This window comes from Pan paniscus, chromosome 4 (genome assembly GCF_029289425.2).
Source record: "Pan paniscus chromosome 4, NHGRI_mPanPan1-v2.0_pri, whole genome shotgun sequence".
Taxonomy (NCBI): Eukaryota; Metazoa; Chordata; class Mammalia; order Primates; family Hominidae; genus Pan; species Pan paniscus.
Window position 1 is genome coordinate 32,942,822 of NC_073253.2, and position 27,908 is coordinate 32,970,729.

Sequence of the window (27,908 nt, forward strand, 5' to 3'; positions counted from 1 at the left end):
CAGCCTTCCTGTTCCCTCTCCTTAAATTCATCCAAACAATGAGCAAATCATTCTATTATCTAACAGCTCTCGTTGCTTAAATCACCCCGTTAGCCCCTATTTGGTACCGGAGGGATGCAGCAGTTTGCTCCCTGTTCTACTTGACCTTCCTTTAAATATTTGAAACCAGATATCAGCTCACTAATCCACTTTCCCAGCTTGCTCTTGTCTAGCTAAACTGACCCAAGGTCCTTCAACTGTTCCTTGTTTAAGTCGCTTTTTCAGGCCTTTCACTACCCGGGTTCACTCCAGCTGTGTAGCAACTCTCCCCACAAAATGGAAATGCGATAGCTAGTACTGAACAACTCCCTAAATGTAGTCTGACTATAGCAGGGCATAGTGGGACTACAGCCTCCTTATTACCAAAATCATTTCTAATTAAAAGGCATCCTTAATCCTTACAGCAGTTGCATCACATTGGTCATTCGTGTGGTGCCCACAGCCAACAAAAACCCTCAGCCTTTCTCCCACAGAAAGTAAGATCTTCCCCCAGCACAAATGCACACTGAAGTTCTGGACTAAAATGAAGGATTTATTTACTTTAAACTTCATATTCTTATTTGTTCTGGTTTCTTAATTTTTCCTCACGATTGAGATCATCCAAACCTCAGGTCAAGATGGCCAAAAAGGTGAGGTCCACAGACGGCCCTGCAGCCTCCCTCCCAAGTGGCACCACCTGGAATTCAGTGCCCTTCACATATCCCTCTCCAACTGGCCACGAAGCCTCCTAGCTTCACTGTCACTCTGCTCGTGTACCTTCATCTTTCCCACAAGGACGTCATAAGAGACTCTATCAAACGTCTTCCTGAAATCCAGACACATTTTGTCTGTGGAATTTCCCCTCCCCAGCAGTCTCCCCACTCTATCAAAAAAGGAAGCAAAGTTCGTTGGGCATATCTTGTTTTTAAGCAAATCCACATTTCGTGAATCCATATTTATACATACCACCAGGCTCAAGGGGATGTTTATTTCAGAAAATGAAAGCTCTTCCAAGAAACCTAATTTTAAATAGAATAGAGAAATAACATTTTAGCTACATTTTTTCACTTGTAAAAGCACTTGAAAAAACATATATTTTCAGGTCCATCAATACCACCATGGGGCTCAGCATTTATGATAGTATTTAAGTGATAGATGCCACTTAAATACTACATTTCCAAAATATAATTAAACTTTGACCACAACTGCATTAATCAGGATTGGAACTTTACCTGCATCATACTTTAACCAGAGAAGTAAATCTCACCAAGGCACTTTGATATCTGGATTGAGTTCTGTATTCAGAATACATTAAATTCCACCTTCTAAAACTTTCTGGACAATGACCAGAATGTCTGCCATTCTGGACAATGAGCTGCCATTGAAAGTCTTCAATATCATAGACAAAGATCCCATTGTGTAAGCATACTATACATAAATAAAACAAAAAAAAAAAGATGAGGACATTTTTTAAAGATATTATTTATCAAAAGTAGTGTACCATATATTTAGAATATGTCAGGATGTTCTGAGAGTTTAACAAATGTGAACTCACTTAATCCCTGAAACAACCCTTAGCGATAGTCACTTTTATTTTCTTCATTTTTAACAGAAGGGAAAATGAAGGCACAGACAGGTTAAATGACTTGCTCAAAGACACACAGCTAGGAAGTGGCATGGAGCCTCAACAGTGAAAATTAAAAGTGTTATGCTTAAAACTTGAACAAAAAAATTCATAGAGACTTTCCATGCTGTCGCTGGGCATTCTCAAAAATGTCTGAAATACTTTTACATTTCTCCTCACTTCAGCTGGCAGTGTTATGTGTTTCTTCATGAAAGAATAAGTTTAAAAGGCAAGAGAGTAAGATAAATACATTCTGCAATGTTAAAGGTCACACATGGCTGGCTTGAGTTTACCATTCTTGGGTCCTCGAGTTCAATTCACTGACTTCAATTCCTGATCCATGTGGTAGCTCCAATGTCTACTATTCTGCTGGGCTGGCCCTTGGTAGGTACTAAATAAATCTTTATTGAATTCAATTAAATTAATTTGTTACTGAGGCATTTCAGGCTGTGCCATATAAAGATATTAATAATAGCCCTAACATTTACCTCAAAATACTTTCCAAGTCTTGTTAGCTTACCCACTCATCTACAAAAGATTTACACTCACATTTCTATGAGTAGGATTTAGGAACTTAGCTCCATGAATTAGATTATACTTTTAAGAATTGTAAGAGTTAACAGTCATAAACCCCAATAGACTATTCTAACATGGCCATATTTTACACAAATTCGAAATAGTGTAACATGAAAAATTCATATAGTCTCTTCACACTCAAAATGTGAAGTAATGTAAGTGCCTCAAATTTAAATTCTTTCTGAGGATCAAAGAATTTTAAGGCTGGCAGGCCAAATGAACAGTAAAACTGAGTTCAGGATATGGCCTGAATTATGCAAGTTTGGAATTAAGCAGTCTTTAAGGCCACATCCTTTTCATAAATGCCACCAACCCCAACATATCACCAAGGGACAACACAAAGGAAGCACTGCTGTGTAACAACTTGGTGGCTGAAGTCTTGGAGGCCAAACAGGCTCAGAAGCTTCAAGGCAAAGCAGCTGTCCTCAGCCTCTCAAAAATCTATGCGATCACAGAGACAAATGCTGAGACACCCAACAGGAAGATGAAAATTAAACTGAAGAGACCCATGACCAAATTGCACCCACGCATCCAAATGTTGGTGGTGCTAGCCCTGAAACAGCGGGCTCCCAGGACTCAGAGAACAAGTTATCCATCTCCGCTCTCAAACTCTCTAGCCCTTATAGAACCATAGGCTCTCAGACTTCACCTGGATGAGAAACCACAGCTCTCCCAAAGCCTCATCATTTCAGGCTGACAGATGAGAGATGCTGTCAGTGAGAGATGCTGACAGATAAACAAATTATCAAATGACAAAGTGAGTTTAGCCTTTGTGCACTGGAAGTAATGGCTGGAAATGTTCATTACCAATTCCACAAAGACAGGCAAACATTCACACTCAGAGAGAGAGACAGAGAGAGAGATAGAGAAAGAGTGAGACAGAGAGAGAATGAGTAAGAGTCTATGGTTTCCCTTTCTCCACTGTATGCCCAGTGAAATTGTCCCTGGTATTTAAGAAAGCAAGGACAGAATGAAAACCTAAGAAAAAAAAAGGAATTGAGGTAAAGACCGGAGTGACAATGAAAGTAATGAAGGTGGAAGTCTTTTACAAGTACTTGTGAATCTGAAGCAAGAAGTAGCTTCTTTTCTTGGGTTTTATCCTTCTAGTGGCCTTCCTAATAGGGAAAAGCTAAAGCCAGTCACTTTTGGTGCCTGTATCAGCCTTGTAAGACACACTAAATTCTCTCTGTAATGCATAACTGTCAGCCTCTCTCACTCATCTGGAGTGATTTTTCCAATTAAGCGTGACAGGCATTTCACTCAAGCCCCCTATTCTAACTCAGAGGCTGGGTCCTGAAGAATGAGACTTCAGTGGCTGCTGACACTTCTTTTGTCACACAAGCCTCTCTAGACAAACAATATTGACTACAAATTTGTCAGGACTTTCTATGGCCATCAATCATGCCTGCCCTTTTGCCTACTTGTGCACTCCTGTATTTCCCGTCACTCCCATGCTTAAAACAAGACAAAATTAAACTCAAAAGTACAACCCTCAAAGTTAGAATCAGCATAAATCCTGGAGTATCTGCAATTTGAATATTCATTTGGCACAACTAATGTACTCCTTACTCTAGAAATTAAAAGCTTTAAAATGATGTACTGCCTCAGAGAAATGGGCGCCAGAGTTTCATGTCAGAATGCTTTGGTGTTTGTTGTTTTTTGTGTTTGTTTGTGTGTGTGTGTGTGTATGTGTGTGTTTTCATTCTTATATGAGTTCTCAGAAAGTACAGGCAGACAAAGGTCCAACTCGCAGGTCTCAAACTGCAATGCTTTCAAGGCTCATAGAGCAGAGATGGGGGCAGAGTTAAAAGCATTTGCTGCTGTAGAAATCGTTATTTATTATTAAGAAATAGGGGTGTAGAATGTCTTTTTCTTTTGGCAGAAGCTGAGGCCCTGAATCCTGCCTGTATGAATGACATGTAAGCTGTGGGCCTGTGATTCTTTTTTCTGTTCTTTTTTCTTCAGTTTGGCTTCATCTCAAGAAAAAAAAAAAAAAAAGTACACATCTTCCCATACGAGAGAAAGGATGACTTACAGTACTGAGTGTGTGTGTGTGTGTGTGTGTGTATGTGTGTGTGTGTGTTGCCCTGAAGTAATGCCAGCATCCAGAACTGCAACCTTACCTTTTCAATCCTTAAGAACCAGAGACATAGTTGCTCCTGCTCAGCAAAGGCTACAGCCAGTTCCAAGAGCTCCATTAGGACTTGCACTAGGACCAGGCCACCACCACAGTGAGCTCCAAGGTGGGCTGGTCCACGTCTTGTGATCAAAATGACTGATACTAGCACCAGAGTGTCCATCATTATAGTTTCTTCTTTTGCTTCTTGAATGAGAAGGAATGGGGATTTTCAATTAAAGTTTTAAAATATCTTCTTTCTTCAAGGTCTTATCAGCCAACTTGTCAATTGTCTTTCAGCTCAGAGGACAGAAATTCACGGAAATAGGATGTAGGCATCCCTTTTATTTGTCTCCTCCTGCACCTCTGCCACTTGCAGGCACAAACTGTCCTCAAATGATGAAATATCAGCTGTTTCCCAGCATCTTTGGGAGGTGCATATACTATTGCAATGCTGTGTTTGCAAGTTCATTATAATAAAAGTGAAATTCAAAATGATACATGTAAAGCAGAAATTCAGAGCCCCTCTAGTTAACACAGTCATTAATTTACCTTTCTTCTTTTTCTTGATTTATGAAACTACTAGTTGCAAACTGATGTCGATTCAGAGCAGGAGCCAGGGTGGACAATGGATCTCAGCATCTGACTCTTTTGGAGCAGCTGTCTGAACCACAAGGAAAAATAATCAGGCCTGAAGCCAGTGGGAGAATCATCATAACAGACAATACAACCCATTTGTTTAATGAAGAAAGAGTTAGGCAACCTACTAGAAACCACAGGCCTGATCTACATTTCTTAAACTTACGACCATGTCTAGAAAAGTTGCTTAACTCTTCTGTGCTCCATTCTTCCAATGCTCAGAGCTCCATGAGACTCACCCGGAGCTCCCATGTGACTCGATGCCTGCTCCACCTCTCCACACCTGCACAACTATCAAAATAACCAGCAAGGAAAGCTTTATTTAAAAAATGAAGATTCCTTGCCTTCACCCCAGGTCACATCCAGGCCTATGAAATGGGAAATCTGCCTGATGGGGCATTTTTACCAGGAGAATCTAAATGAGCAACCGAATTTAGAAATCACTAGGCGGGAGCAGAAAGAGCAAACACACAATCCAAGAACCACTTCTCTTACCCCTTTGACCATGACAGACATTAATAATCAACATGAGCACTCTTTCCCTCAGAATGCAGCCAAAGCTCAGGAGGTCCAGGCAGCCACTCCCAGTCAATGAGAGTGGCTGGCTCACAAACTGAAATCTTTCTGCCATCCCTGAGTGAGAACCTAGCAGTCCACCAGTACTGTGTGTTCAGTCGCACCTTTCACCCAGCATCTAGAACAGCTCAACGTATAATCCTTTTAGGTTTACAAAATCTTTTCAAACACCTGATCTCCTTTGAGCATCCCAGAAACCTTGTGAAGTTAAAAGGGTATGTATTATTATACCCACTTGACAGATTAAGAAACTGGGGGTCACATTAGTTCTTAGTCTTGCCCAGGGTTAGAGAGCTGATGAAGAGTAAGGACAGAAAATCCACCCAGATCTCCTGTCTCCTAGACCAGCATTCTTCCTTCTGTAACAAGCTGGGCATGGAGTATTGAGGGCAACATTACCACCTGAGCTTAGCAAAAAACAGACCATACAGCAAACAGTACAGAAGGGGAAGGTGGGCCAAAGAGGTTTAGTAAATTGACCAAGGTCACAAAGCCTTAAAACCAGCAAGCAAGAACCCCAAGCAGGTCTGTCTGATGAATCTCTGTTCTGTGCTCTTCCTGTTTAGATGGTGTGTCCTCCCAGATCAGCACAGACTAGGAAAGGGCCTTTCCTCTCCTCTCCCTGAGTTCACTCTGACACACCCTGCTCGTCTGGCCCTCCTCCCAGACTATTTCCCTTGTTTCCGCTGGTGTCATCCTCTCAGCCACACTCACCTCTCCACCACCCACCCCCTTTTTGCCCCTGCAACTTCCTTCCAAATGCAGGAGGAAACCGCCCAGCTTACTCACAAGGGCCCCAGCCAACAGAGTGCAGATAAGACAAGCACCTTGGCAGCGAGACGCGAATATAAAATTGCAAACAGCTTTTGAAGTTACAGATCCGTAATCTTCTAAGCCAAAGAAGAGGGGTTCGCCTCTTCCCCCCGTCATCTGAATCAACACTCCAAAGGACTGAACTGAGTCCAGCCAGCTTCGGATGTGATCTCACAAACCCGCCTGCCACACTTGCATTTCCAGCCTGTCGCCTGAGCAAAACCCCCACGCGGCTTGTCACCACTTAACACAGGGGACATGTTTCTACAGAAATCAAAGCAAAGAGATGTGTTTTGCTGCCCTTTCATGTGCTCAAATACATCCTGACTGACCCGGTTATGCCCTTAGTTGAAGAAACTAAACACTTTCAAGTTTAGAAGGGAAGATGCTCAGGGTTTCTGGAAGACGGGCTGACTCACCTCTACTGCATAGTTGCCTGTAACCTTGGCCAAGTTACTTAATCTTTTTCATCTCAATTTTTCCATCTGTAAAATGGGACTCTACCAATGGCACTTTCCTTTAAGATTCTTGTAATTATTAAAATAGTTGATTCACATAAAAAATGTAGGGCAATGATACACAGTCAACAATAAATATTTACCATCACTGTCATTTTAAAACAGAAACAAAAGATATGAGGACGTATCCACGTGACCTTGGAATTTAGATGCATCCCAACGGGTCCCTGTTGTATTTTAGGTTCACAGTAAACAGGTTTTGATGATCAAACTGAAACTCTGATGTTTCTGTCATTATTATTTTCAATGGAATGATTTGCATAGATTTAACAAAGAATTAACAAAAATTACCAAAATTTCTTTTAGAATTAAGTCAGCATGAGATAAGACTGCTTGCTGAGATTATACATACTTCCTTTAAGCTTCTATATAGGATACATTTCTCCAAATTTTCTACAAAAAAGCATGCATTATTTTATCATTGGAAAAATTAAAATAATAGCACATAATAAGATGAAGCACATTATGCCTCGTAATGTATAAACACGGATATCTACAGGAAATGGCAATCAAAGCATAAATGAGTCCACTAAGGTTGCATCATGGCTTTCCCTACTGGCCCAATCGGACATTTTTTTTGGAAAGTTTTAGAGACCTAAGTCTCCACATCCAAATGGAAATGAGCCCCAGATATTACTCATATATTATTGGCAGTACTTTCTGCCCAGAGAATGGCAAAACAAAGAAATTTTTTGCAAATGGAGGCCACCACCTGGATTTGTGAATGCATGAGCCTCAGCCACACAAGGCCTGTTTAGGGTTGATCTGCCAACTGCACAAAGACACACACGCACACATGCACAGCCCAAACACTGAGTTTCATTTCCACTGCTTTGTTCCTACGGAGTACTGACAGATATTGGCAGACCCTATTTCACTTTTTTTCTCCATGAACTCTGGGTATTTCAGCTTTTTTCTCCCAATTTAAATAGTTAAAAATGTCGCCCAGTAGGGGTACTTTTTCAATGGGTAAAATATTAATTCTTATAAGTCAAAAAATGCTAGTGTCCTACAAGCATGCAGAGCAAAGTTTAAAAACTGATGTTAAAAACCCCACTTTGAAGTACATACTCAAAGATCAGGATCTGTAGGGAATCTAATCTGTTCTTAGGCTCTATCAGCTGGGTCATTTGGCATGGGACGAAAGCCCAAGGGACCTCATACGTTGGCTGCTGTTTGGTGGTAGATTCTGAGCTTCTCAGAAGCTGAGACATCTGAGTCAATTCCACATTTGGACACTTCTAATATATTTTTTAAAATGTGTTAAAATACTGCTACAAAAATTATGGTATTTTTCATACATTTACATTTAGCAAATAAGTGTTTTTGTCCCAATAATAATTTTAATAACCATATGCACACCATGTTTTGGAGAAAGATTTTAAAGTTCAGCTTTGAGGCCCTTCTTCAATCTGAGGCCCAAGACAAATGGCCCTCTAACCCCACCCCTGTAATGAACCTGAGTAAACTCGAGCAGAAGACAGTATGAGGACCGCATTACTTCAAATGCTGATGTGAACTCAACTCCATCACCCTCCATCCTGGCAACAGTAAAGGAGTGGGAGATCAAAGGCCAGGATGAGGGACTTCAGATCAAGAGCTGCCCAGGACCCATGCAACCCTTGAGCCACATTTTCCAGAACTTGGATAGGCATTTGATGTCCAAAACGAGAAAACATATCCTGAAATAGCTTTCTCTGCTCTTGGAATATCAAGTTGTCAACAGCATTGTTCTGTTCTCCAACTTCCCCCCAACCCCACACCTAGGTTTTGCAATTTTCACCCATAACAAGTTGGTTCTAAGACCTCCAAATTCAAAGACATCAAAGAAAGATATTGTTCCTCAAAAATGATGATGTATAATACTTGTGTTTCCAAAGCCCCTTTAGGGTGATCAAAAACAGATAATGATAGCAACCTATGTAAATATATGTCAACAGGATGCAAATATGATTCCAGGCTTTGGGCCTTATTGGGCATTCATTTAATGACTACACGGTACCAGGTCCCCTGAAGCATAGAAGCAGAAAAGCAAACAAAAGGCCTCTGGGATTCTAAGTCTTACTAGTAATGAAAGGGGAGACGAGGAGAGTGATGCAAGAGCCTTCTGTGAGTGATGTCATGACAACCTCAACATCCCTTCCTCTGTTCAGGGAACATGAAGATGCTAACCTGGAAACTGTCAGTCTTAGCTTCCCACATTCTCCATAATCTGGTCTCGCAATGCCTAATACATCTTGCATGTGACAAATGTCAACTGGCCTACATTAGTGCTTTGAAAATAAGTTAAAGCTTGGATTCAGAAAGACTTTTCATTCTTTTTTAATTCTTGGTGGGTAAGTTTCCTACTTATAGTCTTCATATACATTCAATTTTTTTTTTTTTTGAGACAGTCTCTCGCTCTGTCACCAGACTGGAGTGCAGTGGCACGATCTCAGCTCACTGCAACCTCCAACTCCCTGGTTCAAGAATCTCTTGAACCAGGCACGCACCACCACACCCAGCTAATTTTTGTATTTTTAGTAGAGACGGGGTTTCACCATGTTGTCCAGAAGGGTCTCGATCTCTTGACCTCATCATCCACCCGACTCAGCCTGCCAAAGTGCTGGGATTACAGGCGTGAGCCACCGCGCCCGGCCACGTTCAGTTATTTATTAATAGTTGGGTCTACAGCAAGCTATATAACAGACATCCAAACATGTCTGTCATGTTGACTTCCCAGTTGTAAGGACATGTTCCCTGTTGTTTCACTTTGTGGTTTGGAGGTTTGAAAAAAAGAAAGTTTCCAAAAAGAATATCAGAGTAAAGAAAATGCAGAAGGGTAGATAAATGTAATTTAAGAAAGTACAAGCATGATTCTCCAAGGAAAAAGGAGGATCTGGCATCAATTGAAGTCTATGCCCACCTAAAGGTAAAAAGCCAAATGGAGTTGTTCATTATAAATACATGTGTCCTTTTACACAACGAAGAAATGAAATTTGCTCTCTCCACTCTCTCCATTGAGAGAACTGAATACAAATGCTATTTTGGGTCAGAGATAAAACAAACCCACAGCCCATTGCAGGAAGCCATCCTCAGCAGAAGAGATGGCCTCCCGAGAATACTGGACCCAGGAAGTCGGTGAGCTTTCGCCCCACCTCTCTGCTCAAAAGACAGTTTATTCTCTCCCCCTTGGTAGATATGCACTTCTAAATCTCAGCCACTCACCTAATTTTCTGTCTTGTAAGCAAGGCTTCAAAAGAAGGCTAGGTTACTGAGAGATGTGCACAATCCTTGAAAATTGCAGAAAGAAAGAACATATGCACTTTATAACATTCTCTTCAGTAGGGAATGTTCTGTGTTCCAGCAGTACCAACTTCAGGAGCTCCAGGATATCCACTGTGAAAACACGGGCAACCCTACTGGCCACTGGTCTTCCTTTGACCAGATGAGAGGTCACTCCTTTGGAATGGGTTATACCAGTAGGCTCTAGCCACATTGCCTTACATATACTCTACCCTTCAACCCTGTGGTAAGCACCTTTTAAAACAGCTAAAAGCAATTAAAAAAATACCAAAGGCATCAAGGTGAATTATCAGACTACTGTCCCCTGATGAAAAATAATAACAACAACAGATGATGGCTTTCAAACAAGCTGAGAAAATGAACTTTATTTTTCTAGAAGTATTTCTTTATTTTTTTCCTAGTCCCAATGCACTTCATACTTCTCTATTTATCATGCACTTCGTAACTGCCTCAACATATCTGGCCCTCCTATCAACTGATGAACTTCTTGAGAACCCTGCCCTATTCTTCCTATTCATCCTCATATTTATAGAGCCTTCAGTGTAAGAGGAAATTAATAGACTCTCAATAAATGTTTGATGGACGGATAAATGTAGGAAAAATTAATGTACATCAGAGTGCAACAGGAAATAATATCCAAAATCCTTGAGATAAAAATGAAAGACCATCAAAGTAAAAATTTCCGATAGCTAATCATCCAAACATTAAAAGAGGACTTCATTGTTCTCCAGACGTCATCAGTGATTCATTACAAGTAATTACATGCGTGTTCTAAATAATGGAATGTTGAAATGTACACTTGTCATCACCGGCACTATCAAACATGTTGGACACACCTAAAATAGCTACAGTCCATATGACCAGGAAGAGAGTCACATCAAGGACTCCAGAGGTGATAATATCAGTGTCCCAGTAAAGTCTGGAAGTCATCGTCTTGAACAGGAAGGCTTAAGGAAGTTGAGGGCAGTTTGTTCACTTGACCCCAGAGTTGGGTTACACACCCGCAGCACTTACTGAGGGGCAGGAAGTTGGAAGAGGACCTGGGGTCAGACCTCTGCAATGGTGTGAAGTAGATCAAGTTTGTCTTCACCTCCTCTTTCATTGCCCTCCTCGTCTCCCCACCAACCCTGATCTGTCATCCTTCGTAATCACAATGGCAAAGGCCCAACGGAGTCACTCATACTATTGTGTAAATAACTCATTATGATTGTATAAATTAGGCTTCCACAGCATTTGCCTTTTTAGTAGAAGCAGTGCTGTTATTCTGTGTAATAGCAGAATTTCTACCATCAAAATAGCAAGGGACATATTTGAGGGATGATGGTCAGTGCCAGCTTGAAGTTGAGTAGGCAGCTACCCACTGAAGCAGCTATATGCATTTTTTAATTTTTAGAAATTTAAGACTCAGGCCTCGGATCTCTTGTGACTATGTGACTGACTATTCATGTTGGAAAAATAAACATTTCCACCTCCTAGAGTGGCTGATAGCAAGAGGGTATGAGGCTTCAGATGTTGATCCGTGATTCTCTAGAGACCTCTAGTGGTCAGAAGAGGAACTCACTTTTGTTATGAACAGAAAGAAGATGAGGGAATGCTGACCGGTGAAAAATGAAGGCCTACAATCTGGTGATTGCCATTAAAGAAACATTTGGAACTTTCAGTAATGGAAGGTTTGAGTCATTTACTTTTCCATCTACTTTTTCTCTTTCTCCTTTCTCTTCTGTATCCATGCTACAATCTCATTTGCCTTAATGCCTTGGAAGGCACTTGTCCTTACTGTCCTTATTATCCATTTTCATTGCTTTATCTGGGTCGTCCACACAAAGAAACCAACTTGCCCTTCACAGGATCCATATTTCCCTCATGCAATCCATGGGCTCCTACATCTTCCTTCACCCTTGGCAGCTCTTGGTCTTATTACTCATACCTACATGTGCTCCCAGATAAGTACAGGAATAGGCTTATCTTCACCCTTATTCTGCCAGGAGAGTGTTTCTTATTCTGCCATTGAGATGGACTGTCCCAAGGGATTAAATTTTAAGGGTGGATTACAGTTACTGCTGGTTTGTTGGTTCACTGTGAAGCTCAGGAACCAGAAACAGCCAAGTTTCCAAGATATATATTTAACAGGAGAAGAGTCAAAAAAAAGATTTAAAATGCCAAACTTTACAGGAAATTCAGAGACAACCCTTCCCAACAAATAAAAATCATCCCCACAGATTTGTGGTAGAAGCAATATAAGTAACAATGTTAACCTGAAGCCTTTATAGGTAGACTTTTCAGCTGCTCTCTTTTGTTTACCTATCCCAATTTTTATTATACAACTACTAAAATTATATAGATATATACATCATATATTAAGATATATACTCACCAATGTGTACAAGAAGGGCATTCTTCTAAAATTAGATTGCAGCTCTTCCTGGCTTTGAAGTAATCACACCCCAGTAATAGAAAGAGGTAGAACATATCAACAGGAATGGGGTGTGGGCTGCCAGTTCATCATCTGTCAATCTTACCTGAGATCCTGCTTTGCCTTAAGATTCAATTCCAAGACCATGAATAGATGTTTATGATTTTTTTTAATGCCCACTGCGGATGAAGCCTTTCTTCCTTTTTCTGAGAGGTCTGAATTTGAGAGTCAGCGTGGGTCAGGCCAATGATAGAAGCAACAGACCCCAAAGGACCTCCTCAATCTGGACCCACACTTAGACAGTGTCTTCTCAGTTACAGGAGCATAGGACTTCCTATAACCCTATCAAATTAATTATTGGTCCAAAAAATCAACAGAAACATAGTTATAAATGGCTAATTAATAGGGAGTTGTGTCCTAGTAGTTTATGGCCTCGGAGAGCTTTTTAAGCAAAGGGTTAAGTGGGGGGGAAAAGGAGCAGGAAACCAACCTTACTTTGGTTGGCTCCCTTAGCTCACCTCAACTTGGAAAGAGCAGAGCCGAGTGAACAACGTTTGACAATATTTCTGTGGCATTATCAAAATCCAGGGCCATAATCTTGATATAAAAGCAAGCTAGTTTCTCTGACACGAGTATTTGGTTATAACAGGGTGAGGTTCATTATAAAAACCACCCATTTGTTAATCACTAAAATATTCATTGAATGCCTAATATATGAAGGCTATCACACTGAGTATGCAAAAAATTTTGGTTTTATACTGCTTCCATTTTCCAAAACCATAAGAATGTGTTTATGTGTAGAAAATAAAAATTTAATGGTATTTGAAGAGCTGACACCATAATCCCTCTTAGGAAAGAAACCTTTCTTTGGTTACAGTGCTGTGGGAGAAAGTGAGCCCCTGAAGGTCTGAGGGTCGTAAGAACAAAATAGTAAGGCAAGGGCTGTGCTGTTCTCCCCCTTCTCCACGGGAGGACATGAGAGGCCTCCGGTGTTGCTCCAGGGTGAAGGAGGAGAAGGAGAGAGATGAAGAGCCAAACAAGTGAGGCAGCGTGAGGATGGGAAGTATGTACGGCCAGGAAGCCAAGGAAGAATCCAAAAGTGGTGAGCTGACTGACTTTTAAGAAAAAAAGATGGTCAAAAATAAGGATTGCTTTAAAAACAAGAACTGAAGAGTCAGCAAGGCTCGGATCTCTGCAGCGAAGCCTCCCCTAACTCTCCACCATCCACCCACTGCCCCTCTCTGTCCGGAGAGTGGCGCCACCTACAGGGTTGTTCCCAGAGACCATTGCTTCTGACTCATTGCTCCAAACCCTTTCAGGCCCTGCCAACCCAGCCCATGCCAATTGCTCAAGTCTTTAGAAATGCATAAAAGAAATAAGCAATTTGGTAAATTAGTAAATTCTTCTAATTCAGCAAATTGGTCACTCAACAATTGTCAAATTGGTTTTTGGGAAATTGGACAGCTTGCCCTAGAGCTGGGAGAGTGTAATCATCTCGGGGCTCTGGCAAGTCGACCTGCCATTCCACTCAGGTCAGCGCTTTATGCTCACTCCTTCCATTCTCCTTCTTTCCCTCAGTAAATGTCAAAGCGCCTGAAATTCAAGAGCCAGCACTCATTCTCTGAGAGAGGGTTAACAGTTTAGACTCAGGCCTGGAGAGATCATCTCTGACAAAAAGCTCATATCTACAGGTCTTCTTTAAACAAAAAGTTAAAAGAAAATGACTAACCAGGGCTACCCATAAGAAGAAATATTCGGTAATGAGACAGGCTACTATCAACCCAAGAAGATTATGTCAGAAGTAGGGTAGAATCCAGTGGTTGGAATTCATAACACTTTGAGATTATAAGTGTGTCCCAGGGCACAGCTGCAAAGTGGAGTGCATGTGGGTCAGTGGAGGGCCCTCCAGCTCCACCTCGGTGCTGTGTCCACCAGCTGGGGAGGGAAGAATCAAGCCCATGTACAGCTCCTTTTCTCCCCTGGAATCCTCTCATTGCATCATTCAGCATTTCAGCCTTAGATGCCATGAAGGGGACAGTGCTCAGACCCTCTGCCCTTCAGAGAGACCATCCCGTACTCTGTTGCTGAATGGGAGACCACACGGCTCCTCTGGGCGACTCTTCCAGAACAGTCTGGGACTGAGCTCCACCACAGATCCTGGGTGTGGCTGGTTCACAGGCTTGGACTGCCCAGAGCACAGATGGCCAGGAAAAACAGGGCAGAAGGAATGTTGGTGGCAGGGAGGAAGCAGAGAACAGCATCTGCTCTTCTTACCTCATTCAGGCCCCTTATTACTATCTCTCTCCTTCACCAAGAATATAGAGAAAGGTAACAGACACTGAAGAGAGGTTTTACTGCAACAAACAGGAAAACTTCAAATGGAACCATTATACTCCCACAAAAATCCACAGAGCACATGACACCGCCTTTAGCATCCCCCACACTGGACCTACCAACATTCTGCATCCTGAGAGCCAGAGACACGTCTGCAGAAATGTGCACCAATAGCAGCATTCAAGTTCGATGCTGGGAAAGAGGACATAGGTAAGTGTGTATCTCCCCCATCAATTCACCCACAAGTTCTAAGGTCCTGCCTAGCACCAAGCCACAGAGGGGGCTCTCAGACTGTTTCCATCCAGGTGGGAGGCAGAGGGATGACCAATGTACCCAATATCACACCTGGGATCCCCCTGCTTGGGGCCATCTGAGCAGCAGAAACAGTAACCTTAAGGCTGGCCTCTGCAGACAGACTGGGAGCTTACATAGAAGGAGGGCCAGCAATTCTATTCTTAGGCTTAACAAGTACCTGGGTGTGGTGGCTCATGCCTGTAATCCCAGCACTTTGGGAGGCCAAGGCAGAGGAATCACTAGAGCCCAGGAATTCAAAACCAGCCTGGGAAACATGGTAAAATCCTGTCTCTATAAAAATTTCAAAAATTACCCGGGGCTTGGTGGTGTGCCCCTGTAGTCCCAGCTACTGGGGAGGCTGAGGTGGGAGGATCACCTGAGCCCGGGGGTTCAAGGCTGTGGTGAGCCATGAATGCACAACTGCACTCTAGCCTGGGTGACAGAATGAAACCGTGTCTCAAAAAAAAAAAAAGAAAGGCAATGTTATCATGAAGAAACAAAGGCCATCTGTGGCCCTCTAAGGACATTTGGTGGGGAGGTAGATTTGTACAATTCAACATATATGAAACTTAAAGCAAAGGCCAGAAGAATAGTGCATGGCTAGTTCTCTCCAGCAACTCTTGGAGAGACATAGACTATTAATAATTCTCCTTCTTGGCTCAGGAGCGGGCCACAGCACACAGGCAGCAGGATCGGATGCTCAGCATGGAGCGGCCATAGGCCCACCCGCTCCTCTGCAGCTGCATGTGTGCTTTTCAGAAACCACCAAATTCAAAACCCCAAACTGCCAAGGTCGAATCTTCCGGGAAAGGCCAATTCAGCCTGCGGTTATTCATGTTTGAGGAGTTGCTTTCAATTTGAGAGGAGGTCTGACATTCCTGACACTGGGTGGGTTGGGGTCAGCCTGACAGGGACAGCAGAAAGAGACCCGTGGTCCTGTGGGAAGCTAGCACAAGTCTGCCAGAAACAGCCTGCTCGACTGTTTCCCAGACCTCAGCTCCTTCCACTGCCTGGGCTCAGATGAGAACAAGGCAAGGGAACAGAAATGGTTCAGATTTCATCCTCCAGCCCCTGAGCTACAAAAGCTCTCAGTCACGCAGCTTCCTCCTGGAGTTCACAGCACGGCAGGCCCCAGATGGCATGAATCACCACTCTGTCGCCCTGGCTAGGCCCTGGTGTGGAGCGCCATGAGAGTTCACACTGTCACCCTTGTTATGAAGACAGCCCCAGCACAGAGTGCTTCTGTCCCAATGGCACATTTAATTTCAAATTAAAGTTACAAAAGCTGAAAGTGACCTCTTCTCCTGGAAACAAAACCATGAGTTTGAGAGGGAATTTGGCTCCCACAGGGGCCTTGTCTCTCTGCACTGGAAGAGACTTTTAAATGTCTTCCAACAAAAATCAGGACTTGTCTAGAGGGTTCCCTCTGTCACCACGCCAGCCCTCAACGTCTTTGCTGTTCATCAGCGGGTCCCCTGGGGCTCGTCCCATAACCACTCTTGGGAGTCGCACTGTAAAGCGTGTCACACTGTAAAGCGTGACTGGGGCACACTGAGTTCCAGGACCCGGTCACCCTTCACAGAGCCTGAAAGACCAAAACCATAGGGAGGACACACAGACAGCTTGAAGGTGACCAGCTGTTCCTCCCAAGCCTGGGCAGGCAGCAGAAAAGGTGGAGGAGAAGGAGCATAGCGCTGAAGAGAGCGGAGCTCTAACCACCCTCTCCTCTCAGCCAGACAATGTCTGGCAGATCCAGGGCAGAGAGGCCAGGCTCCTTCCACAGGAAAGCAAATTCCTATGTCAACAACCAGAGAATCAACCCATGTTTGCTGATCACCTCTGATGCCCTTCACTGAGTTAAGCCCCATGAAGAAAATGGAAACACATGGCATGGTCTTCAAAGAAGCAGCATCTACCAGCAACACAGCACAGGGAGGTGGGAGGAGGGAGCGGGGAGTAATTGGACTCCACATCCAGTCGGCCTGGGTTTAAATCTGATTCCACCACTTATTAGCTGGAAATTAGGACAGATTGTTTCTATCATTATTCTCTCATTTGCAAAATAAAGATCACAATAGGTCCAGCCTTGTAAGAATTGTGGGAATTAAATGAGTCTATGCACATAAGATGCTATGTATATAAATGTCAGCTATCCATTTGAAAACAACAACAAAATATTCAATATAAAGCCAAAATCAGTAATATGACAGATGTGAATCTTAGCCCACATTAGCTCACAAAGCTAGGTAAGTAAGAAGGACCACTTTTTCTTTTTCTTTTTTTTTTTTTTTTTTGAGACAAAATTTCACTCTTTCACCCAGGCTGGAGTGCAGTGGCATGATCTCAGCTCACTGCAACCTCCGGCCCCCCAAGTTCAAGTGATTCTCCTGCCTCAGCCTCCTGAGTAGCTGGGACTACAGGTGCCTGCACCACGCCCAGTTGATTTTTGTACTTTTAGTAGCCATAGGGTTTCGCATGTTGGCCAGGCTTGTCTCGAACGTCTGACCTCAGGTGATCCACCTGCCTCGGCCTCCCAAAGTGCTGGGATTACAGGCATAAGCCACCATGCCCAGCCTTTCTATTTTCTTTAAATCAATTTGAGTCCAATTTCAGTACATACAAAATGCTATCACAGTCCTGCTGGGGTTCCCTGCCTCCCAGGGCTGGGCCATACACAGCCCTGGGACATCAGGAAGGCGTTCTTCATCCATCTGATTTCTGCTGCAGTACCTGATGTCCCGGCCCACAGGATCCCATCACGGCCAGCAGCTCTGCCATCTCCTGGCCTCTCTTGGGGATCAAGAGCCTCTGGCCAGGCTGGAGACCTTGTGAAAGGGCCCAGCCCCCTCAACATTCCCTGTCCTATCTCTGAGGTCCTTCTGCTGGCCCAGGGCCCTGCCCAGATTTACCAAGCTTTATTACCCTTGTCCCCTTTGGGGAGTCTCTCTTTTCTCTTCTTGCTTGTCCACAAAGGTACCCTCCACTGTCCCACCCCTTCCTCTCCATCCCATCCAGGACAATTGACACAGTCACTGGACAAAAGGCAGGAAGATTCCACTTGAGCAGTTTCTATTATCATCCCTGAGGTAAAGATTCCAAAGTCTTGCCAGCTGCCTGCTTAAATGGGGAAATGGAACATGCAACAAGCACAACACAAATCAATATCCCAAGATAACATTCCACTGCCGTAGCATGCCAGGAAATAAATGTCAAATTGTGCCTGGCTGAGGCCAGGTCACCAGCAACCAGAACTTTTAAAATATAATTGTGTTCCCTATAATCTCGCCTATGCAAGCTTGGTACAGGGTAGTGCAAATATATGGTCCCCTCAGCAGTGTGAAGGGTTGTGAGGTTTCCTGTAGGGGAACTGACTCCTTAGCAGGGCTCTGACACAGGAAGAAGAGTTAGCCTGGAGAAGGAACGGAAGCTGGACATTTTATCCAGGAACTGGAGCAAGGACAAAAGAAAGAAGGTAAGAGTCATGGAGGAATAGAAAGAGATGCAAAGAGCATTTCTGCAACCCAAAGTATCAGGTAAAGGAGTACCCTTGTGGAGTAGCCAGGGCCAGCCACCAGAAAGCAGGGTGACCTGCACTAAGCAGCTTGACCATTAACACTTGGGTCTAGCTTTGAGACCAGGGAATGAGGACCCCGGGTGGTGTGGCAGGAGTTTGCAAAGCCTTAGGTGAAGAAACATATTTAAAGATAAGTAATTTTTAAAATTCTGTTTATAATAAGGTAAATGTAGGTTTATTAGTGAGCAGAATGTAAAATTTTAGAAAACTGTGAAGATAAAAGAGGAAAATGTTTTCACTTATAAACAAGATGTCCCACGTTCCCTGGGGACTGCATTCATCCTCCTCAGTCTCTAAGTGTATTTCTGTAGGAAATTTTGAGGTTTACATCAATAGCTTTTTAAAATAAAATCAGGATTCCTAGTTTAAAAAGAAAATAAATTTTTCGTAGCTACCCAGTAACACACACATACCTGAAACAAAAATTTTGCAAACATTACTTACTCTCATCTTATAAGAATCATCTGGGCTGGGCATGGTGGCTCATGCCTGTAATCCCAACCCTTTGGGAGGCTGACGTGGGAGGATCACCTGAAGCCAGGAGTTGGAGACCAGCATTGGCAACTTTGGGAGACCCCAACTGTACAAAAAAATTAAAAAGTAAAAAAATTATCTGTTTTTATCCTATTCAATCCTAATTTATCCTAAATTTTTTCTTTAAAACTCTGGTCACAGAGGACTAACCTGACTTCATAACCCAGTGATGGGTCCCTATCCACAGTAGAAAAAGTGATGCCATCATGGATATGAAGCCATTGAAGGAATATCAACAAGGAAGGGCCTGGTTGGATTGTTACTTTAGTAAGTTATTCTCTGGGTTGTGTGGAGTTTGACTTTGCGGCAGATAAATGGAAGGGAACTGATCACGCAGGGGGTTCTTTTGATTCTCAGGGTGATCTGCAACGAGGGCTCACACTACAGCAGAAATAACAGAGATAAAGAGAAGGCGATGGCTGCAAGGATCGAGGAGCTAGAATCAGGAGGACTTGATACTGGATTGGCTGTGGATCTGAAAGAGCGGGGAAAGTCCAGAATGGCTCCCAGGTTTCTGCCTCAGCACTGATGCACCATCAACTGAAAAGAGAGTGAGGCGCGCAGGTCTAAATGGGCCAGATGGGATTCCCTGGGTCACTCTGCATTTGAGGTACCTGAGGGATGGCCATGTGGAGACAGCTGCCATTTGTATATGCAAGTCCAAATCTCTAGGGGAAAATCAGAACCATATTAATACTTTGGAAACATCTGTATTTGAGTAGCAATTAAAATTTTGAAAGTGGGTGTGGGCTGGGCATGGTGGCTCACACCTGTAATCCCACTACTTTGGGAGGCTGAGGCAGGCGGGTCATGAGGTCAGGAGATCAAGACCATCCTGGCTAACGTGGTGAAACCCCGTCTCCACTAAAAATACAAAAAATAATAATAATAATTAGCCGGGCGTGGTGGCGGGCGCCTGTAGTCCCAGCTACTCAGGAGGCTGAGGAAGGAGAATGGTGTGAACCTGGGAGGCAGAGCTTGCAGTGAGCCGAGATCGCGCCACTGCACTCCAGCCTGGGGACAGAGCGAGACTCCGTCTCAAAAAAAAGAAAAAAAAAAAAAAAGAAACTGGGTGTGATTCCCCAGGGAGACTTCTGTAATGCCCAGCACGTAGAAGATTGTTTCACCTATCTTTGTGTATGTTATCATATGTATATACTATTTTACATAAAGAACTAATTAATTGATGTAATATTTTACCCATCCCCCCACAACCCTGCACCCCCCCCACACACACACACCCTGGAAACAAAGTTCACAAAATAACCCCAAACCTCACAGTGGAACTCAGAGTGGGAAGACACAAGATTGTCATCTGGCCCATTACACCAGTGTGCGCCTCCTCTTTGGTATGTTTGTAGCTCCACGAGGCTGGCTGGAGACACACCTGCCAGCTTATTGCTGTGCCCACACATTCAATTCTGTGCTCAGCATAGTGCCTGGAACATAGTAGGCACTTAGGGAGAATTATAGAATGAATGAAGCGGTAGTCCCGCCTCCATATTTAACCATCACATCCATACATCAGTGTACTTTGGGGTCAGAATTTATGTGTGGCTGATAAAAGGGAGACCTTTTTATATTAGAAAAAATGCTCAAATTTTGAATAAATAATGCAGATTGCTTGGAAATGTGTCAATTTTTGGCAAGATATGACAGCAATTAGTTCTATATCTAAAATCTCAATATATAATGACAATAAAACCGTCTTCTAAGTGAGAATACAATTACTATATTGCTAACAAATGTAAGAGTTGTGCTTGACTGAGTTAGATGAGTAATTCCCCTGTTGTGACTAAAATGAATTTTCTTATACAAATACATCATCACTTCACAAAGGTGTCACATTACATAATTTTTAAAACTATCAAAGTAACTGATTCAAAAATATTTTAAGACTCTTAAAAATACCTATGTTAACTACATAGTAAATAATAAGCTGATTACATCAATAAATCATTTTATTTTAAAAATATTATTTCAATTTTTTATTTAAAATAAACATAAACAGCAGCTGCTTGAGATAATTTTGTGTATTGCTTGTCACTAAGGTAAAAAACCATCCAAAACCATCTTTCAAATTTCTTACAAATGGTTTTTAGTTTGATATTTCAGTCCTTTATGTACATATAGAAGGACTCTAATCATATCTTTACTGATAGAAGCATAGAGACTATCAGTTCTCAATACTGTATTATGGTATCTTTAAGAATATTTTTGTGTAAACAGGGCTATATATGTCTCTGTGAACCTTAACCTGAACTCCCAATGGGCAATCAGCATTTAAAATGTCTTAACCAAGAATTATCCCAAAGAAGCCTGCTGTAAGCAGCTTTAAAAATTGCTTTCCAAATCTGCACCAGAACATTGCTTAGCATAAAGGATGTTAAATAAATTTTCATGGGTAAAATAAGAAGTGCTCCAGGTATGTGTTCAGATGAAAAATTGTATGCAGGCACCTCAACCTTTGCACAAACACAGCATAAAAATCTCCGCCACTTTCAGCTTCAGTGTGAGACCCTAGGTCTCATCTAGCCTTCCACCACTTCGTGATGGACTTTGTTACCTGTTCAAACTCGAAGATTCTTCCTCCCATTCCAAGAATATTGTTCTGTTTGCCTTGAAATGAACTTTCATGCAGGGTACTAGTCCAAGTGCCTAAAAGGACAAAGACTTCATCAAGTTTACTGGAGCAGACTGCATGATTGCTTACTAATAGACATCCAATTATATACTAGAATTCTGCCTGAGACTTACTTTCACTGGTACATAACACCTGGAAACTAGGGTGTGAAGAAAGAGAGATCCAGTTATCACTTCCTTCTAACTGTTGGAGGCTACCAGTAATTACCACATAAAACAGACCAATTTGGCTCACATGAGTTCTCAAAACTGTAGCTGGGAGACCAGCAAGGAGACCCAGAAATTATCTGGCTGTGTCCCTCTTCCAAATAACTGGAAACCTGATCCTTTCTAAAGTCTGAATAGCCTCAGAAAAAGTATATATAAGATGAAATGCATAGAACAACTGAACTAGTCTAGCCTTCACATTACAGAGGAAAGAACTTCAACAGAAAGAAGAAAACAGAATCTTGCAGGAAGCAAGAGATGGCCTCGTGCATTGTCTCAACACAAGCCTGAGCCAAGCAGCAGAGAAGGGTCAGCCCCCTTCTGTCCTGAGCGGTGGATCACCTTTGACTTCTCTGTAGTGATTGGAGAGTAGTAGAAAAACTTCCACTCAAAAGCATTGTCCCGTGGGCTGCCATTTAGTTATGTACGTTCTGATGTGCACTCTGGGTTTGAATGGATGAAACCACTAGAAGAAATACAGAAAGACCAGGAAGTTTGTTGAGAGTAGGTCTGCAGCTGAAATTTCACCATCAAGGGCTCAGCCTTTTGGAGGTCACATGACTCTCTTGTGTACAGAGATACCGTATTTATTCAGCAAACATTACTTGAGCACCAATTGTAGGCCAGGCACTGTACCAGAAATGACATAGAAATGAAAAAGACATAATCCAATGGTCACCAGTCCTGGGGAAGCAGCATGTTCTCAGGAACAACTTCACAGGACTTTATTTATCTCCTGTTTTCCTCAATGACAGGAAGGACCTGGGACAGTTTCTGAGAAAAGATTACTAAGGGTAGGAGTACAGAAAATGTGCCAAAAAATAAGAAGAAGAAGGGGAGATACTGAAAGAGGTTCCCTCCAGAGGCAGCCTTCACTGCATCACCGCAGTACCCTAGGACCAGCCCTAACCCTAATCGAGGCAACTGCAGTTACTAGTGAGGTGGGGGATGAAAGGCTGTTGGTAAGATGCAGCTCCAACAGGGACTGAGTAGCTCTTGTCTTGGAAAGAAGAGAAATGCCATACTTCTTCTCTGCGCATTGATGCTCTTTACTATTTTGTCCTAAGTCCTTTCAGGGAAAAGAGGCTTCTTCCATTCCATGTCCATCGACCACATGAACTCAGAAACGCCTGGTGTTCATGCCCCACAACGTCTCCAGTGAAGCAGAGGTAGATGAAAGTCAAATGCATCCTGTCCCTCCTGCCAAGTTCGAAAACAGACCCAGATCGGGGCCAGATGTGTAAATCAGGCCGTATCGTGTTTTCCCCCTCCAGAGCTCTGCTCCTCTGAGGCACTCAGAAATGGGGGCAGGTAAATGCTGAATTGCTGAGGAATTTTTCCCTGAGATAGAGGAAAGGGTTTTCAACTCAGGGAGAAAGTCTGAATTTTCTGGTGCTCGGGATTAGGCTTGCTCTTGGCAAAGGACTTAGAACTGCTTGGAAAAAGCCAAAAGACTTGTTAGACATCAAAAAACTCAGAACAGTGCTTTAATGATTTCAGTGTAAGTGAATCTTTGACACATATGGATTAAATTTCCCTGACTGGGCACATGCTGCAACACTGAAGAAAAATATTCTTGACAAGTCACATGCTCAGTTCACCAAATGAGTGCAAACAATGCAACAGATCACCCATGAGGTCCAATTGTATGCCGTCTCCCAGGCCCTTGTCCAGGCTCCTTCGTAAGGGGACCTCAGAGTGGGCAGGAGGAACACGAAAGCACTGACTCCTCAGGCTCCTTCCCCTGGTCCTCCCCATCCTCCTACCTTCTCCCAGGACTGGGATCTAAGCCTCTGGCTACAATACCAAATGCACTGGACTGAATAAACTGAGACCTCAAAATATATCCAATTTGAAATCTAAAATGGCTCAGGCAAATATAATAAAATACTAGATCATCTTTAAGTACTCAGAGCCTAGAAGTAACTCACAGGTGTTGTACTTTCATTTGAAAGACTAAGTTCTTGGTTTATACACCTTTCTCTTTTTAAAAAATTTGTTTTCATTTTTTAGAAATGGAGTCTTACTTTGTCACCCAGGCTGGAGTGCAGTGGCGTGATCATAGCTCACTGCAGCCTTGAATTCCTCGGCTCAAGGAATCCTCCGCCTCAGCCTTCTGCGTAGCTGGGACTACAGGTACGCACCAACGCACCTGGCTAATTTTTAAATTTTTATAAACCATTCTAAACATGTTGATGGTCAGTGAAGACAAGAAGTCATCAAAACTGGCCTCTGCGTGTTTCCTTCATGACAGATACTGCTTGTTGTGACTGGCATAAGCGCTCCACTCCCCAGAGCACACATGTAGCCGTGGTGACCCCAGACAGTCAGGCATGCCACAGGAAGCTGGACAGATTTCCCTGGAAAAACAACTGTGCCTTGTCTTTGCCACAGTTGGATTTGCTGCTACTCAAGAAAGCCCCGATAACAACACCTTGGAAATCTGCAGGACACCACCCAGCTCTGCATCTGCTGGGAAATGTTTGGCAACATAATCTCCTAACCTGGAATTATCTTCAAGGATTTCACATCCAGAGGCTTCAAAACCTTCCCCAGCCCCTGGGAAAGTGCTGACAACAGCAAAGGAAGGAACAGAGCCTGCAAGGTCATATCGAGGCATGTGAACCACACAGGCTTGCAGGGCTTGGCTCTGCAGAGGTTTGCCTGGGCTTATAAGAAACCATATGGCAGACATATACAGATTTTCATGGAGATAGAAAGATTCGCAAAAATCATCTTTTTCATGACATGATCAAGAACGGGAAAAGCTCATGGGAATTGAGCAAACTTGCAGAATATACAGGAGGATTTTTTTTTTTTTTTGAGACAGGGTCTCACTCTGTCACTCAGGCTAGAATGCAGTGGTACGATCATGGCTCACTGCAGCCTCGACCTCCCGGGCTCGAGCAATCCTCTCACCTCAGCCTCTCACGTATATGGGACTCCAGGCATGCACCACCAGACCTGACTAATTTTTTAAAAAAATTATTTGTAGAAATGGGGTCTCACTATGATGCCCAGGCTGGTCTCTAACTCCCATGCTCAAGCAATCCTCCCACCTCAACCTCCCAAAGTGCTGGCATTACAGGCATGAGGCACCATGCCTGGCTGATTATCTTAAAGACAATTATTTTTAGCATATTGGCAAGATTATATAAGCCTTTGTCCATTTTGAAAAATGAAATAATAAGTGTCTAATAGGGTAAAAAATATTTTAAAAATAAAATAAGAGGCTATGAACCATATAGACTTGTTAATCCTCCTTTTGATTCAATAGGTCCTAGCATGATCTCATTGGTGAGAGAAACTCAACATCTTGAAAGCTGATTTGTCTAGTCTCCACCTAGGACGAAAGCTAAGACTGTCTTATTGAAAAAAGGCCAGGCACAGTGGCTCACCCCTGTAACCTCAGCACTTTGGGAAGCCAACGTAGATGGATCACTTGAGCCCAGGAGTTCAAGACCAGCCTAGCCAACATGGCAAAACCCTGTCTCTACTAAAAATACAAAAATTAGCCAGGTGTGGTGATGCATGCCTATAGTCCCAGTTACTCAGGAGACTGAGGTGGGAGAATAGTTTGAGCCCAGGAGGTGGAAGTTGCAGTGAGCCGAGATCACATCACTGCACTCCAGCCTGAGTGACAGAGTGAGACTCTGTCTCAAAAAAAAAAAAAAGGAAAGAAAGAATACCAATACATCCTAAGAGCTACCATCAACATTTAAAATCCATAACTTTGTGACATCATAATTTGTGCACACAAGAGAAGGTCTACCAAAAATATGAGTCCAAAAGACTCAGAGCAAAATTATACTGTAGTAAAATAAGTTTTATGTTTGTATAAATCAACAGTAATCCACAGTAGACAACACAGTCATGACATTAGAAAGTAAAGAAACTAAAGTTCCTTTTAGTAAGTACCAATAAGGCTGACACATTCCAAACCCAGAGGAGTTATTGAATCTGTTAATCTAAATGTAAATCTGGGCTAGGGTGTGAAATTCAGTGCCATGAGGTTTATAGACTATTGAGGAGGAAGAATAGCTTTGAAATTGTCCTATTATTCTCTGGACTTACTGTCCATGACACTTCTCCAATCACATAAAAAGCTTTGAAAATGCAATAAGAAAGAAAAGTCAGTCATTATTACAAATTAAATGTGTTTATTGTCTCATCTTTGGGTCCAGCCTGATTTTTATTTTTACATCTTCTAGAAAAAGTCATTGTAATTATTGCTAATTCCTAGCAGCCTGCCCTATGAATTTCTTATAGTTTGTGTGCACAAAGGAAAGGAAAAAGGAAAGGAAGGGAGGGAGGGAAAGAGGAAGAAATAAAGGACTGGCAACATATGATGCATTTCATGAGTTATAAGTGATTGGACTGCGTATAGGGCTTTACCACCGGACTGTGTGTTTGAAAATCAGAAGTAAGATGAAAAATATAGGGGAAAGCTGAGTAAAGACTTACAAAAGACAAATAAGAATGGTTTATTTCAGGGTATAATTATTCTCATGGAATGAACTGAAATGGAATTTTAGATGGAAGGAGTAGGTAGATCCCAGATAGTTAATATTAATTTTTTTTTTTTAGTTTCCACACTGTATTTCAAACCAGTTTTAAACTGCCCACACTATTCCCAAACTATTTGATTTCATGTTTCATCATTTGCTGAGTTTAATCATTTCCATAAAGGAAGCAACAAATGATGGCCAAATGAAAACAGAAACTTCAAGAGCTGGGACATCTTTAGTTAGTGAGGAGCCCAGCTTCTTCCCAGGAAGCCTGCTCAGCTATGGGTTCCAGACAGAGTAAGAATCTCTCCTGAACTTACACAACCTTAAGTCAAGAATGAAAAGTGGCTAATAGGAGAGAGACAGATGAAAAAGGATGAGCTCTCACTAACTACTCTGCCAAGGTTTTTACAGGAAGCAGCAATAAGGGTTTCATGTATTTCACACTTTTCTCTAGTATGGATTTTACCAAATTTCAGTAAAGACACATGGCAATATTTCTTTCTGGGCATTAACTTAAACCTATTTTTCAATTCTTATTTTTAGACATCAATTCCTGTGGTTGGCATTACAGAAGTGTTTCTGGAACGTGGCCATGTTGCCAATGATTTTTAATGGATGCCAAAGAAGAAAAAGCATTCTAGCCTGGAAGAAATACTTTAGGCCGGAGAAGAAAGCACAAGGCAGTCTAAATGCAAACCATTTATGTTAAACAAATGCAGCCATGCTGAAACAATAGAGTTAGTGCCTTAGTCAAAGAATACTGTGACATGTTTATGGATATGGAGACTTGTATAAGAAATATAAAAATGACCTTTTTTGGTACTGGGGAAAATTAGGATATTTGCCTCAAATATTATGCTGTGGGTTGAGACCCATTCCTAGAAAAGTTAGAAAGCTTTTTTTCCTTGCCAATCTAAAACAGACACATGAATAAGAATAGCTGGGGTGAGCAGGCCTTGGACATTTAGGCATGTGGGCATGGTATGAGTCATGGGAACATGACAAAAGGAAATCCAAAGACCTGGGGTCTTGTCCCAGATCTGTCATTTGCTAAATATGAACCATGAGTCAGTACTCATCTAAGCTTCTATTTCTCATTAATAAGAATGGGATGATTTTTATACTTGCCCACTCAGGGTCCTTAAGAAAGGGGTTCTAGGCCGCGTGCGGTGGCTCACGCCTGTAATCCCAGCAATTTAGGGGGCTGAGACGGACGGATCACCTGAGGTCAGG

At 42.5% G+C, this 27,908-nt stretch overlaps 1 long non-coding RNA gene across 1 annotated transcript in view; it reads right to left on the reverse strand.

Annotated features, from left to right (window-relative positions):
• Positions 1-23,586, reverse strand: part of LOC117980251 (uncharacterized) — a 44,079-nt gene extending 20,493 nt beyond the window's left edge. Inside the window, exons 1-5 of the long non-coding RNA XR_004671493.3 lie at positions 22,507-23,586; positions 21,881-21,972; positions 19,225-19,360; positions 4,342-4,998; positions 985-1,037 (exon numbers count right to left, since the gene is read on the reverse strand). This is a non-coding gene — a long non-coding RNA (uncharacterized LOC117980251). The remainder of the gene's footprint in view (positions 1-984; positions 1,038-4,341; positions 4,999-19,224; positions 19,361-21,880; positions 21,973-22,506) is intronic.
• Between the last annotated feature and the right edge of the window lie 4,322 nt (positions 23,587-27,908).